We start from the raw sequence: 14,472 nt of genomic DNA on the forward strand, positions 1-14,472 counted from the left end.
TGAGAGACTAGAGGGAATATTCTATTGGGAGTTTACTTATTTGGGATGGGCAGAAAGAACTGTTTAGTATTTTAAAAGTTAGAGTAGATAGAAGTATGTAATGGGCTATGAGCAGAAGCCAGTTTGCCTTTTGCAGGTTAAGACAGTGATGTTGAAGTTGGGGTAAAAGACAAATGAATCTACATATAGTATTAATTGCTGTTAATGTAGTGGAAGTGTTAAATGTAGAGTGTAGGGTAATAACTGGTACTGCATATTTGTCTTTCCTTCCTAGATTAAGGCAATTATAGAGCCCTTGTCCATTTTTGGGTTTGGCTGCAGTTTCCTAGCCCTCACTATACTTACTGATTGTTTTTGGTGGTCACTTCTCTTCCTGGCCAGCATAGCCCCACTTTGTTCACCCTCACTAATGCTCATGCTCACTTTGCTCCCCTACCTTACCCCCATTCCCACCCACCCTCATTTCAATTACATTTATACTCATCCTCCTGTGACCACACTCCACTAACTCCTTACCCTTTATTTTTTCACCCAGTTATATCCTCCCTCTTCCTCTTTACTACTACTCCCTCCATCTCTACCTCACTTAACTGCTCTCCTCCACCCCACACCTCCTATTACGCATTCTTCCAACCACTCCCCCACCAATCCAACACTTTACCCCACCTTATTATCTCTTTCTACTCTCACACCCATACTAAAACATCCTTCTTTCCTCCCTACAACTAAGACATGCTCCTACACCTTCTCCTCTCAATGCCTGTACTTACTGTTCTCTCACTAATCGCATCCTACCATAGTCCACTACCTGTCCAATCCTCTAGTGCCACTATTCCTCTCCTATCTTCACATAATTCAACACCACACTCCTTCCACATAATATCTTCTCTTTTCTCTCATAATTTCTTTCACTTATTTAAACACAAACTCTCTCCTAAAGTCTCCCACCTCCCTAAACTCAAATCCAAATTCCAGCTGCTTCACTCTGATAAATATACCCATTTCTTCCCAATTCTTACCCTACTCCTTGTATGAGATATTCACCCTAACCCTGGTCCTCCAGCCAACTTCTCTGACCCCTCAACACTCCTTGTGTCCACCTCCTCCCAGATTCCCACTCCATCTCAGTCTATCTCTCCTGCTAAGCTCATTAAACTCCCAGGTCTCAATAGCAGATAGTACAGTAAATAAACTCCCTGATCTTCACTCCTGGATAACATTACACTCCCCAGATATCATTTGCATCTCTGAAACATGGCTAAAACCCCACATATCAAACAAAGAAATCCTCCCAACTGGGTACAATATCTTCTGCTAGGACAGGCCCACTAATAATGGTGTTGGGGTAGCTGTCCTTTACTCAGAAACTCTCTCTCTCTATCCCTTACCATACTCCTCTCCCAGTTTCCACCCAGCCGAGATCCTCATAGCTAACTGTAACCTTAATGATCATAAAAAGATTGCTATCGCTACTATCTACACACCTCCTGGCAACAATATCCCCATACTAGATCCATTTCTCTCCTGGCTCTCTGAAACCATCTCCTATGAAACCATTATAACAGGAGATGTTAATATTGACTGGAATTCTCTCACCACCAACTCCCCCAGTGCAAGTTTTAATCCATATGGCTTCACCCAATTGATCACCTCCCCAACTCGTATGAATCAAAATTCCAATACCAGCTCCACTATAGACTGGATACTTACCTCCCATCCCAATCATTATCACAACCCCTCTATTCTCCCTGACACACTTAGAGATCATCACCCTATCTCTATACACCGTCACCTGTCCCAATCCTCTAAGACACACATATACAGGGGCTGTCATAATCTATCCACCTTTAACCCTGATTTATTCAATCAAACACTCTCATCAATAGGCTGGTCCTGTCTCTAGCACCTCCCTCTTGAAGAAGCTGTTCTCACATTCAAAAGCATCTTCCTTAACACTCTTAACTCCCTAGCCCCTCCTAGAAAAGTTAGAGTTAAAACAAACTTTGCCCCATGGATTACTAAAGCCACTCTCTCCCTCATGCAGAAAAGAGAGTCTGCATGGAAAACATGGAATAAACTTAAACCCCTTCCAGCCTCCAGCAATATAGAGAACTCCAAAACACCACCAAAAACAAATCATCCATGATAAGAAAAACTACTATCTAACACCCCCAAATAAAAACCCACTCTAACCCCAAATCATTCTGGACTACCATTAATAAGCTTTTACACCCAGGCAACCCTTCCCCTCCCAACCCCTCCCCAAACAGCTCCCCCATTGAAACTGCCACATTCCTCAACTCCTTCTTCATAGATTCTATACAGAAACTAATCAAACCAAACACTAACACTAGCCATGACATCCCACCCCTTCCCTCCAGCCAAACCACCTTTTCAGTGAAGCCTATCCCCACAACTATCATCAGATCCCTACTCTGTAAACTTAAACCCTGCTCCCCTTCAGCTGATAACCTGCCTCCCTTATACCTCAAACTAGCAGCCCCCTCCATAGCCTACCCAGCCTCTGTACTTATTAAATGGTCCATTCAGGAAAGCCTAGTCCCCCAAATTTGGATAAAGGCCTACATTATACCCCTACACAAAGGCTTTAACTCCACTGACTCCTCAGATTTCAGGCCTATCGCTATCCTATCCCCTATTTCAAATATCCTAGAAAAATGTATTCACAAACAGCTGATTACACATCTCATTTAGGAAAATCTCCTCACCCCTACCCAACATGGCTTTCACCCTCATCATAGTACTACTACCGCACTACTATCCTTTACTAACTCCATCTCCACTTCTCTCAATAACAACAAACTAGTGTCTTCCCTTTTCCTTGACCTCTCTAAGGCTTTCTACACTGTTTCTCATACCCTTCTGTTCTCCAAACTTCCTTCCTTCCTTTAACCTTTCTACCTCTACCCTTAACTGGCTCTCTTCATACCTATCTAATAGAGCTCAGTCTGTCAAATGAATGTTGGCCACTTCTCCTTTCCTTCCCATTATTACTGAAGTCCTGCAGGGCTCCATCTTGGGTCCCCTTCTTTTTAGCATTTTTACTAATGATCTCTTCCAATCCTGCTCACAATCTACACCCATACAATATGCAGATGACTCTACGATATTCTCCACCTCTGACAGTCTATCCCACCTACATACCCTCACACAAGACACACTACACTCAGTCTATAGATGGCTGACTGCTAACCAACTCCTACTTAACCCTAACAAAACTAAACTTCGTCTTCTTTTCCTTTCCAAACCCCTCCAACACCTCAGATCTTCCTTCTCCATATCTTCCCTAAACAGTACAATTAGTCAGGTTGAGCCTCTTACTAAACTTCTTGGTATACTCATAGACGATGAACTAAAATTTGATGCCCACATCAACAACTGCATCAAAAGAACCCACCAGAAACTAGGATTGCTATACTGAAACAAAAAATTCCTCACTCAAGAATCCAAAGTATCCCTTGCTCAAGGCTACATCCTACCTACCTTACTATATGCTGCCCCTATATTTACCAACCTCCAATGAAATCTCTTAAACAAAGTTCAGCTAACATATAATAAAGTGGCACAGTTCACCACAAATCACCCCTATCGCTCACACCACTGCCTCTCCTTAACAAAACTTCAATGACTAGACTTCCATAACCAACTTCTTCTAGCTCAACTTCTCTTGAGTCACTCCATCTTACAACAACCCCTAGCCTGTCCTTCACTAGCTACTCTTATCTGCCCCTACATCCCTAACCAGGAACTTCGTAGCTCAGACCAACACCTTCTCCAAATTTCCAAACCTAACAAATCTATAGGAAAAAGCCTTTACAGTCATGCAGTCACCACATCTTGGAACAAGCTCCCAATCTATATCAGAACTCTCTAAAGTTCACCCAATTTCAAACTAGCCCTAAAGGACTACCTACTCAACTCCTGGACCTGCCCCTGTAAAGACCCTACTTGAATCATTTCAACCCTAGCCTTTTTGTTCCCACACCTAGCCTCTCTCTCCTTTTCCAGCAATTTAGTCTCTCCTGGTTGCATGCTTCTACTTACTATTCAATAACATTCTTTCTCCTTTCTTAATCTCTATGCATTGTATCAGACATCTCTCACCTATGTCTCTTCATCCTCTTATCTTACCCTTACCCCAATATTTCTCCCTTTCTTGTACTCCCCACTATAAGTAAACATTGCTTACTTACGAGCCCTCCTCTTTTCTTTCCTCCTGTTTCTTACCTTGCGACTACATCATTTTACATGTTATTTTAAAATTGCTAAATGTACCTTTATAATGAATGTTAAAATGTATACATGATTTCTCATTTCATGTTTACTGCTTTTATCTGTACTCCTTTGCTGCTAAATGTTTTCTATGTTATCTGGAGCTTTTCTTCTCAGGTCTCTGCTGAAAAAGGGCATCCGCCCAGCCAGACTAACCCGGTTAACAAATGGAAAATAAATAAATAAATAAATATTTTAGCTTTTGGATAAATACATTATTTGCCAAAATTTTTCCAGCTTCTTTGGTGAGGTGGTTTGCAATGGAGCAGAGCACTTCGTTTGGAAGTTACCATGTTGTTAATGTGTTTTCTGACAGAATTTTATCAAGTATTAAGCCAAGATAGTTAGAATATTTGACCACGGTTACTGGTTGTTTACTAGGGGTAGTAATAAACCGGGGGGATTAGTTTTCAGTTCTGTTGGGGGCTGAAGAGTACTATAGCAATTTTATTGACATTAAGAGTAAGCTTAGTTTCAGTAAGACATGTAAAGATGGATCCATAGTTCTTTAATAGGGTGATTTGGGCTGAGGGGTATATTCTAGTTCTGTACAGGATGACATCATCTGTACAAAGTGTTATTTTGTCTGAAGGTCACACCGAATCTAGAGTCTTCACTGAGTGGTTTGTCTGTGTGACCTTTTTATCCTTTGGTTTGGATGTTGTTTGGGATATTTTGCAGGCACCATAATGTATGTGGACATCAGGCTTGAATTTAAGTTGTGTGTGTCCAATGTATAGCCAAACAACCCAATTATGCTGTACTGGTGAGCTCAGAAATATGGTGAAACATGGCATGTCTACAGCAGAGAGATGACTTTATTGGCCTGAATAAGCTTAGAAAATAAAAAAGTCATGGGCATTCATAAGCCATGTATGTAAAACACTGGTATGTCTTTAAAGTTTATTTGCATATATCCCATGAGCCCCTACTACAGAAGGTTTAGGGTATTACACAGTGAAGACACTAACTTGACTGGGTCTTTCATGCAATAATTAAATGTACAGATGAAGCATAGTAGTCTGTCAGTCCATGGGAGTACATTGTCCAGTTCAGGGTAGACAGAAAGGGATGCCATAAAGAGAGAGAGGAAGCAGCATTGTTGTTCACTATGTGCTGATGTAACAGATCCAATTAGACTATTCCTGGTTCTTTCTAGCAGAGAGAGAGAAGATACTGGAAAGAAGTCAATGATTAATATGGGAACATTGTCAGATTTTGCATGAGAATTTCAATAACACCCTTTCTACCAGTCTTTTCTAGATGACGGCAGTTAGAGGTTTATTTGCATGAATTATGCTTAAACTTTAACAGACATTTTTGTTGGTTTGTACATTTATACTGTCTAAAGGATGAAGTCATGATGGCTCAGTTAGTTTTGAAAAGCATTATTCTCATCAGTGGTTGACCTCCTGACAGAACAAACTTTATACATAAATTAATATATTATGAATTTGTAGTGTTCAGATAGCATACTTTAGTTTTCTTGCAGTTTAGAACTAAAAAGTTCCTAAAGACTCATTCTTGCAGTGAGTGTAATGGTATGACAATTTGGAGCAAAGGGTCACAGACATGGGTCAGAATGGTGCAGTATCATGTTTGCCTTACCACACTTGTCATATAGGTAACAGACAAAAAGTGAGAGTAAAAAAACACCCTACACTTGAGTCCTATGTGGTACCTGTAATTGAGAAGACAAAAGCTGACCTGCCCTGACCAGTGATGCTTAAGCAAAAAGTTACTTTAGTGTAAGTGACCAAAGTAGTGAGGTTTTTGCTTGTAAAGCAGAAGTTTATGGTTACATAGGTCTGTGCAGGCAATAATTTACTTGAGAACAAGTGGCTAAAACAATAGAGTTCTATTCTGGAAAGCAAAAACGTGTAATTAACCAAATCAATAGATTTTGTAGGATCTGTAAAGTACTACAACTCTCTGCTGACCATCATCAGAAATTCTCAGTATGCCATTACTGAAGCTAACACCCTCACCAAATGAACACCCTTCCTGCAAACACACAGGCAAGAAGTTCAGAAGATAGTCTGGCCTAGCTAGAGCTGGGCATGGTCAGAAGCAGGACATTTGAATATTTCTAAACTAAACAACGCAATGAAAATTGACAACTAGTTCTGATACCACCATCAGTAATTTCCTAAAGCATAGGGATACATTTTTTTAGATCAGATCTTCAGAAAGGTTACAAATGGTCAGACTAACAAGAGGTATTTAAAACAAAGATGTGTAGTTCATTGTTATCACATCTAGGAGAGGTTTGCCTAGAGCACTAATTTCTGGGCTATATGAAGAGAAATTAATTAAAGGTAGAACTTCTACAATTAAAGTAGCAAGTAATAGGTATTGTGGGTAGAATATCATTTGAAGACAGTTAATATTTCATCTGGAAGTATGGCACTTGTGTCAATTTCTTTCTTTTTTTTATGCCTTTAAAGATTAAAATATTGACATATTTGTATATTCTTATAGTAACAGTGTAAATAATAGATCTGGCAAAAGAAAATGATAATGTGTATTTCTTTTATTTTAACTGCTTAACTATTTAAACAGTTATAATATTATTTAATTATAACACATATTACAGTCCATCAGACTAATAAACTGTATTTTTATTCTCCTTCCCCCTGCTGCTCCTAGACCATTGTACTTGTGCCCACTGTCCATTGTTGTACCTCTTGCCACTTGACCCCCTCCTGATTTCTTCTGGTTGACCCTTGGCACTCAGGCCACTAGCTGACCTTCGATAATTGGTGACACATGATGATGATGACGATGATGTTCCCTGTGCTGTCAGGACAGCATCTATAACATTGTCTGGTCATTTCATTCACAGGGCACCATAAAATATGATTTGTTTAGCTTTAAAAATATGACATAAATATCTTTACCAGGTTTCTTTGGGAGGACTTTCTGATACTGAATGAAGTGAAATGAAATAAACACATATCCAACAAATTATTACAAAATATATTTATTTAGCATTGCAACATACACTTAAATAATAAAGAACTGGAATACTAGCCTTACGGAGTTTATTATTAAAAAACAATACTATACAGAGGCTATAAGTAAAATTTATAACAAGCTAATAGTACTTATGAGAATCAGTTAGGAAATTAAATAATTATTTAGTGGAGTAAATAATGAAATAATTCTGAAGACCTTCAGCAAACAACAGAAATATAACAGTAAAGAGCCTTTTATAAAAGTAAGATGCTAAATGTAATTTATTGCAGTGAATACTTCATTACCAACTCATTATTCATTCTGTATGGATAGAGGGCCTTTTATTGAAAAATACTATACCAGTTTTATTTTCTTATAATTAGATCTGATTCATTATTAGTATGCAGCTCCTGAGGTGCTTGGTACATCAGAAAGACTTTTAAAAGGTTTTCATCAGAATTGTGTTTCGTTAAAATTCTGAGTCTCCAGGCTTATCTCATAATTTCTTCTTATGACTTGTATGTTTCTAGTATCCTTAACATGACCTTTCTTATTATTCACACAGTATAACATATGTTGTAAGTTTGTACACAACCTGTTGTGTATGCCAGTTACGTTGCCCTTAACAACAAAGTTATATTTATGTGTGTTGCAGACATAACTACTGACCCATACTGACATACTGAAAACCTGAAAAATGAATGAATGAATTTAAGGCAGCACATAATTCAGAGGAAAAGTTTTTGAATTTTTTTTGATGCATTAGTTACCACATGAGAGTTCTACTGCTAATACTGCTTATGTCATTAAAAGTACCCCAGTATATTTTTACATAAAAGATCCTGTCTTCTTGCAGGATCAATGAAATACTTGCTGCAAGAAATTAACAACTTATTTATTTTTGTTGCAGACTCATATTTTATGTATTATTATGCCCTCATTGCCTGCTGAAGATGTTAGAATGTATTTCATTGTCTAATTTACTAATTATTTCATTGTTTAATTAGTTGTCAAAAAGTGTGTTTGGCATATCCAAAATTATATTTATATCTTCAGCATTTGTTTAGATTTGATCTTTGGAGGTCAGATAACCAACACATCAAACGTTTGTCATCAGTAAACCAGAATTTGTATTTATTCCTTAATAAGTGAATATGTATAATAATGAACTTTGTTGTTAGTTAGGGGTCGCCTTAGCGGAACTCCGGTCCGCTAATGATTGGCAGTAGATTTTTTTTACAGATGCCGAGGTGCCAGTACAATGCTCAACCTTCAACGAAGGCATGCCCATTTTGCGCATGTCTTTCGAACACCATTTGACCATGGGGAGGACATGCAGACTCCACACAGAAGGCGCTCCCGCCAAGAATCGAACGGGAGAACCTCTTGCTGTGAGGCAACAACGCTACCGCTGCACCACCGCTGCTTTTCATGACAAAAGGTCCATTAATGTTATACCTTAATAATAGTGTGTAATAACTGGCTGACTGCAAAGTCCCATTGTTAGATTTACATGCGCCATAATGACTTTACTGAAGGCACCAAATGAGCAAATAGTAACCAGGTAGTTACAACCATGCTAGCCTCCTTCTGCTATTATTGCTTTAGCTACATCACAAATTGCACTGACAGCACAGAGAAAAGTACAACAATATATATTATCAACAGTAAACACAACAGCAAAAATACAGTATCAGTTCTCTAATCATAATAACAAGGCATTTAAATACCAAAAGAGAGATACTGGTCAGGAACAGACCTGAAATTCTGATGCTGATGCAGAATGCACTAGCCATTTCCTTTTAAAGATGGTAGGTAAACAGAAAGTCTTCCAACATTCTGCCTGCTTATTGTATTATTGTTGAAGCCCTTGAGGGAAAAGCAGTAATGCACTGTCTGCCTAAGAACCACATATTTTAAACATTCAACTTATGAATTGTACATTCTAAACATTCCACTTATAAACCATTGTAAATCAAGTGTATGCCAATACAAAAAATTCTGGCTGCAGAAGTTCCTTTCAGCGGCCAGACTTTTCTATTGATGTACACTACTGAGGGCAGACCCAATACAAGAAAAAACAGGTACATTGTGTAAAACCCAAGAAACAGGGACCTGCCTGATTTTCATTGTATTTCTGCACTGTCTAATTGCCTTTGTTTGATCACTCAGCCTTCACCCTCATGATTAAACCACACCAACTATGAGTAAATCCAGAATTATCCACACCCAGTTGTGGGTTATTACTTAAAAATTCCACTTATGAGCCATGTATTCTTAACATGAGACAATAAGCTCATCTTGGGAATAGTTCTACTGTTATAAGCACTGTAGTACTGGTAAACTCAAGTATTCTGGACCTATCAAATCAGGAGCTAGCTAGAATAGGTATGTTTGGGGGGATAAAGGATACGCTTTTAATTTATGAGACGGGTATGTGAGGTTAGATCACAACAGAGTCTCCTGGTGGAGACCAGAGGCTAAATCTATACATACAGATAAATATTCAGTAGAAAGTTGCAACTATATTTTAATGGGGCCAGATTAAAGATGCAATATGTCATCAGAGACAAAATCCTTCCCTGCAGTACATCTCCCATCACAAAAACTCTACAAAATTATATGAGAATAGCTCATTCAGATAAACCTGAAGAAATGCACAAGTAAAATGGGCAGGAAGAGTTTAGGCATCATAGGGGGCTGGTGTGTGTTTTGCTCCACATGCATACAGGCTAGCCAGAAATGATCAGAAAAATCTGAAATGTCTGCAGACAATTGCCACATAAAACCCAACTATACCTCCAACTACAGTGACAAAAATTAATGTCACCTAAAGGATAATTTCCTTCTGGAAAAGAAGATTATAGGGGAACAGATGGGTAAATAGAGCCCTGGGGAGGCTGAAAGTTAAAGCCAATGAGGCCTCATAAAGTTGTCTTGTATATGGATCTACACCATGGGTCTGATCCGAGCCTTTACTGGGCAATATGGGTATCCTGGACATCTCTGTGATAATGTCAACTTCAGTGTTATTAAAACAATAAGAAAAATATTCATTAATATTAATATCTAATTCGGTGCAAAGTAGCATAGAAAACACTCTTCGGACCCTTGGTATAGCTGCGTATTCTTGGCAAATGTTGAAACATTTTTAAAGTTTTTCCACATTGATTTTTGTAATAATAGTGTAAGATAGCCAGGAAGAACATGGCTTCCTGTTTCATGTCACCCTTAAATGACAGCAGAACATCTCCTTCATAAAATGACAATTGCACCAGATTGTAGCGAATGAAAAGTAAATATGAGTAAACACAAAACCAAAATTAAATCAAGCAAGCAAACAAGAAGCAAAGTTTTTAGGAGGGTAGAGTGTCAGCAGTACAGATATCATTACATTTTATGGTCAGGTCAAAATTCAGTTATTTACTTCACTGCTTATTAACCACATAATTAACTATAAAATCTTTGAACATACTGTTCAGGTAGCCACAAGCAAGCATACTGTAGAACCCCATCTCTTCAGATCACTACATGTTAATGACTACAATCGATTTCATTAAGTGCAAACACTCCTGCAGTGCCTTATTTTCTGTTATGTCAGGACTTTTTTCCTGAGTATGCTCACACTGTAGAATTAATTATTTTATTTAGTATGGGATGCAGATGCCATAGCCAAAAATTGCTGGCAGAACAGGTTTATTAAAAATGAAATTCACTTTCATCTGTAATTCTCTTGTCCTTTTGTAGAATGTCATAAACCACTCCCTCCTCAACCTGCTGACTTGAGAGTAAACAGTTAAATGATGTACACATGTACTACACAAACTATACTAAAAAGTGTCTTCCCAAATCCTTGGCAAGCTTGTGTGCCTAGTAATAAGTGGAGTATGATGCAGCTGTATGCCTCTTAACCTGGAAGGGAAATGCATAACGTACGCCACTATTTAGTGCTACTTCCAGCCCTGCAGAATTTATAAATAGTTTCCATGATTCATGTGGAGCTTCCCCTGACACACCTTTCCCTGCATTAATACAAGCACAGATACATGATTCTATTTATTATGCTAAGAGGTTGCCAGTTGATGAAAGCGACTGTGAGGGTGAAGCTCGAGAGGATATTAAACTCTGGAAACATCCAGCGTTCCGAACTTGGTTAACAAAAGAGCATTGTACATTATTTTTTAAAGGGAATGAACTAAGTAACCTACAGAGGTAGCCTTTTTTTCCTTTTTTTTCAGTTTTGCCAGCAAGTTTCCAAGAAAGTCTTTCATCGATGCACTCATGTTCAGTTGTGGCTTTGAAGCATGCATGTTATTACACTTGAATTACACCGTTATCAGGTAAATGTTACTGTGTGGAAGCTTCCTGACACAGGGAAGAGGATTTCATTGTAACTTGCCAAAGTTTGACAGTGTTATATAATTGTTACTTAGGATACTAATTCAGAGACATTTAAAAGGCCTGTGGAGCTAGCCTGACTGCTCAGTTATAAAATGTTGATGTGCAGTTTCTTCTGAGTGAAGTCCATTCCACCAGTTGTGTGGAGTTTACTGAACCTGCATCTGCACTCTCCACCACATCAAGGAGCCATCAGGCACGACAAAACAATGCCAGATAAAGTTCATGAAAAGCATGCTTGTAGGAAGATAGGATACCCAAAACTATTACTGTAGTATTTTCATGCAAGGCTGAGTTATGACTATTGATAAAGATAGATGGTATAAGCATTTGCACCACTGAGTCATGAGCCTCCCTCTGCTGGCACTGCATGTGTTCCCTTATAATGAAACCAAAGGGGTCATGAGAATGGTCTTAGTCATGGAGCTCACAAACTACAGAACCTTTCAGCTGTAGTCTGCCTAAACTACCATCTAGCGTAGAGCAACACCCCTCCCTTTTCCCAGAGCCCCAGTATCATAAGATTAAACTACTCATGTCTATAATAGACTGCCTACGTTGTCCCAGAGCCTAGAAGTTTCTATGTATAATGCTTATGTCTAAGACAGAGCACTTTTTCAGCGTTTACTGAATCATTCACTTATATTAGACTTACAGCTCCTTAAATGAATAATTCATGAATAAACTACCTTTGCAGCTCACTATATTGTAACCTGCTTTCTGCCATATCAGACTGGTCTATGCACATGGCATAAAGGTTCCACTTGTATATTTTATAGAGACAAAGCAGGGCAATATGTCCCATGCAGAGAAGAAGATGGGGTCACAGAAGGTTGTTATTTCTCCAACATTTTGCCACTGTATTCCGAGTTGGGATATAAGGTTACCAGGTATAACCAAATTAAGGAATGCCATTCCATAAGAAATAAGATCCTGATCGAACACTAAAGTATTACATCAATGCTATATAATTATTGAACATCTGCTTGGAACTGCCATTGCATTACGTTTGAACTACATATGTATTCCACTTGCAAGTTAACCTCATATCAGACAAGAACATTTTTGTCTAACAAGATTAAATATTATAGCAATAACCCATGCCTGGGTGTGGGTAATGCCGGATTTACCCACGGTTGGTGTGGTTTGGTCATAAGGGCAAAGCCCGAGTGGCCAAACAAAGACAACCGTGGGTAAATCAAGCATTACCCACACCCAAAAGTGGGTTATTGTTATTATACAATGACATTATTTAAGAAAAAAAATAATTACTTTTCTTAAATAATGGCATTGTATAATGTCTCCTTGCTGCCCTTCTGCAGCTGTCTGGTATTCTGCAGCAGTTCTGATGTACTGTGCATGTGTATGCTTACGCAGTACATCAGAGCTGTGGGCGGAAGCAACGGAGAAAGCAAGATCTCCATTGCTTTTTACAAACTGTCTCGCTATGTTAAAGGAGTTTAACATAGCGAGACAGCTTTAAAAAAAGCAGCGGAGAATCTCCGTTGCTTTTTTAAAAGCTGTCTCGCTATGTTAAACCCATTTAACATAGCGAGATAGTTCTGAAAAAAGCAAAGGAGAAAGCAAGATCTCCGTTGCTTTTTACAAAGTGTCTCGCTATGTTAAAGGAGTTTAACATAGCGAGACAGCTTTAAAAAAAGCAGCGGAGAATCTCCGTTGCTTTTTTTAAAGCTGTCTCGCTATGTTAAACCCATTTAACATAGTGAGACACCTTTAAAAAAAGTAACGGAGATAGGAAGATCTGTGTGTAAAAAGCAATGGAGATCTTTTCCATTACTATAACTCTGATTTACAACGTGCACGCTGATCAATCAGCGTGCACATTTTGGAATATTAATGGGGGGTCGTTGTATAATCTATTATAATAACGTATTTCCCACCAAAGCCAAAGTCTTTATATTTCCCTTTTTTCTTTCTCATTCCATGCTTTATTTTTCTCTGTCAAGAGCAATATATCATAATTTACCTCTTTTTTCCAAAATATTTCATCTCTGTTCTCCGGTTTGATAAACCTCATTCTAACAAGACTCATATCCTCAGCACTCCAGCTCAGTAATTATATAAAGATGCAGATTATTTTATATTATTGTATACTTTTATTTCTTGCTAATGCATTACACTTTATATTGTTCTATATGAATGTATTTTTTTCTCTTTTATGATGTGGAGTGATCTCCCTGTGTCCTCACTGTAAAAGGACAGTTATTAGCTCTGACCATTCCTGTTAACAAATTAAAAAAATAAATATTTTCTAACACAGGAGAGCGTAGGTCTTTTGCACCCTTTGCAATCTGTATTAGTCAAAAGAATCAGAATATCTGATTCATAAAATCCCCAGCCATGCTATACAGTACATTAAGTCATAACAGGGTAGGTCATCCATTTGCCTTATTGTTGACTTATCAACTTGTGACTTACGGACAAGTGCGCAAACCCATCTCATCAGGACATATATGAACATAGCCACCTAATACTGTAAATCTCTGGGTTCTTTGTTTTTTCAGATACTCCTGCTCTGACAGTTAGGTATTCCATCTTGGTGTAGGCCTATTTCTATCACCCTTCATTGCTTTTTTATGTCTGCACAGACAAGGATGACAATACTGAGGATAAAACTGTGAAGCTTCTCATATTGCTGGGATTCAATTTTAACCTTCTTTCCTCATTTATGTTAGTGTGCTGGATGAGATGTAATTAAATCTCTGTCTGCTCTCCCTTCAAACTTGCCTAGTCTCCAACCCAAAATCCCAATACTTTATTTGAACTGGATTACTGACCTAATGTTCTGATCCATACAGGACC

The sequence above is a fragment of the Protopterus annectens genome, chromosome 6.part0 (assembly GCF_019279795.1).
Source record: "Protopterus annectens isolate FY-2018-M chromosome 6.part0, PAN1.0, whole genome shotgun sequence".
In the NCBI taxonomy this organism is placed as follows: domain Eukaryota; kingdom Metazoa; phylum Chordata; order Ceratodontiformes; family Protopteridae; genus Protopterus; species Protopterus annectens.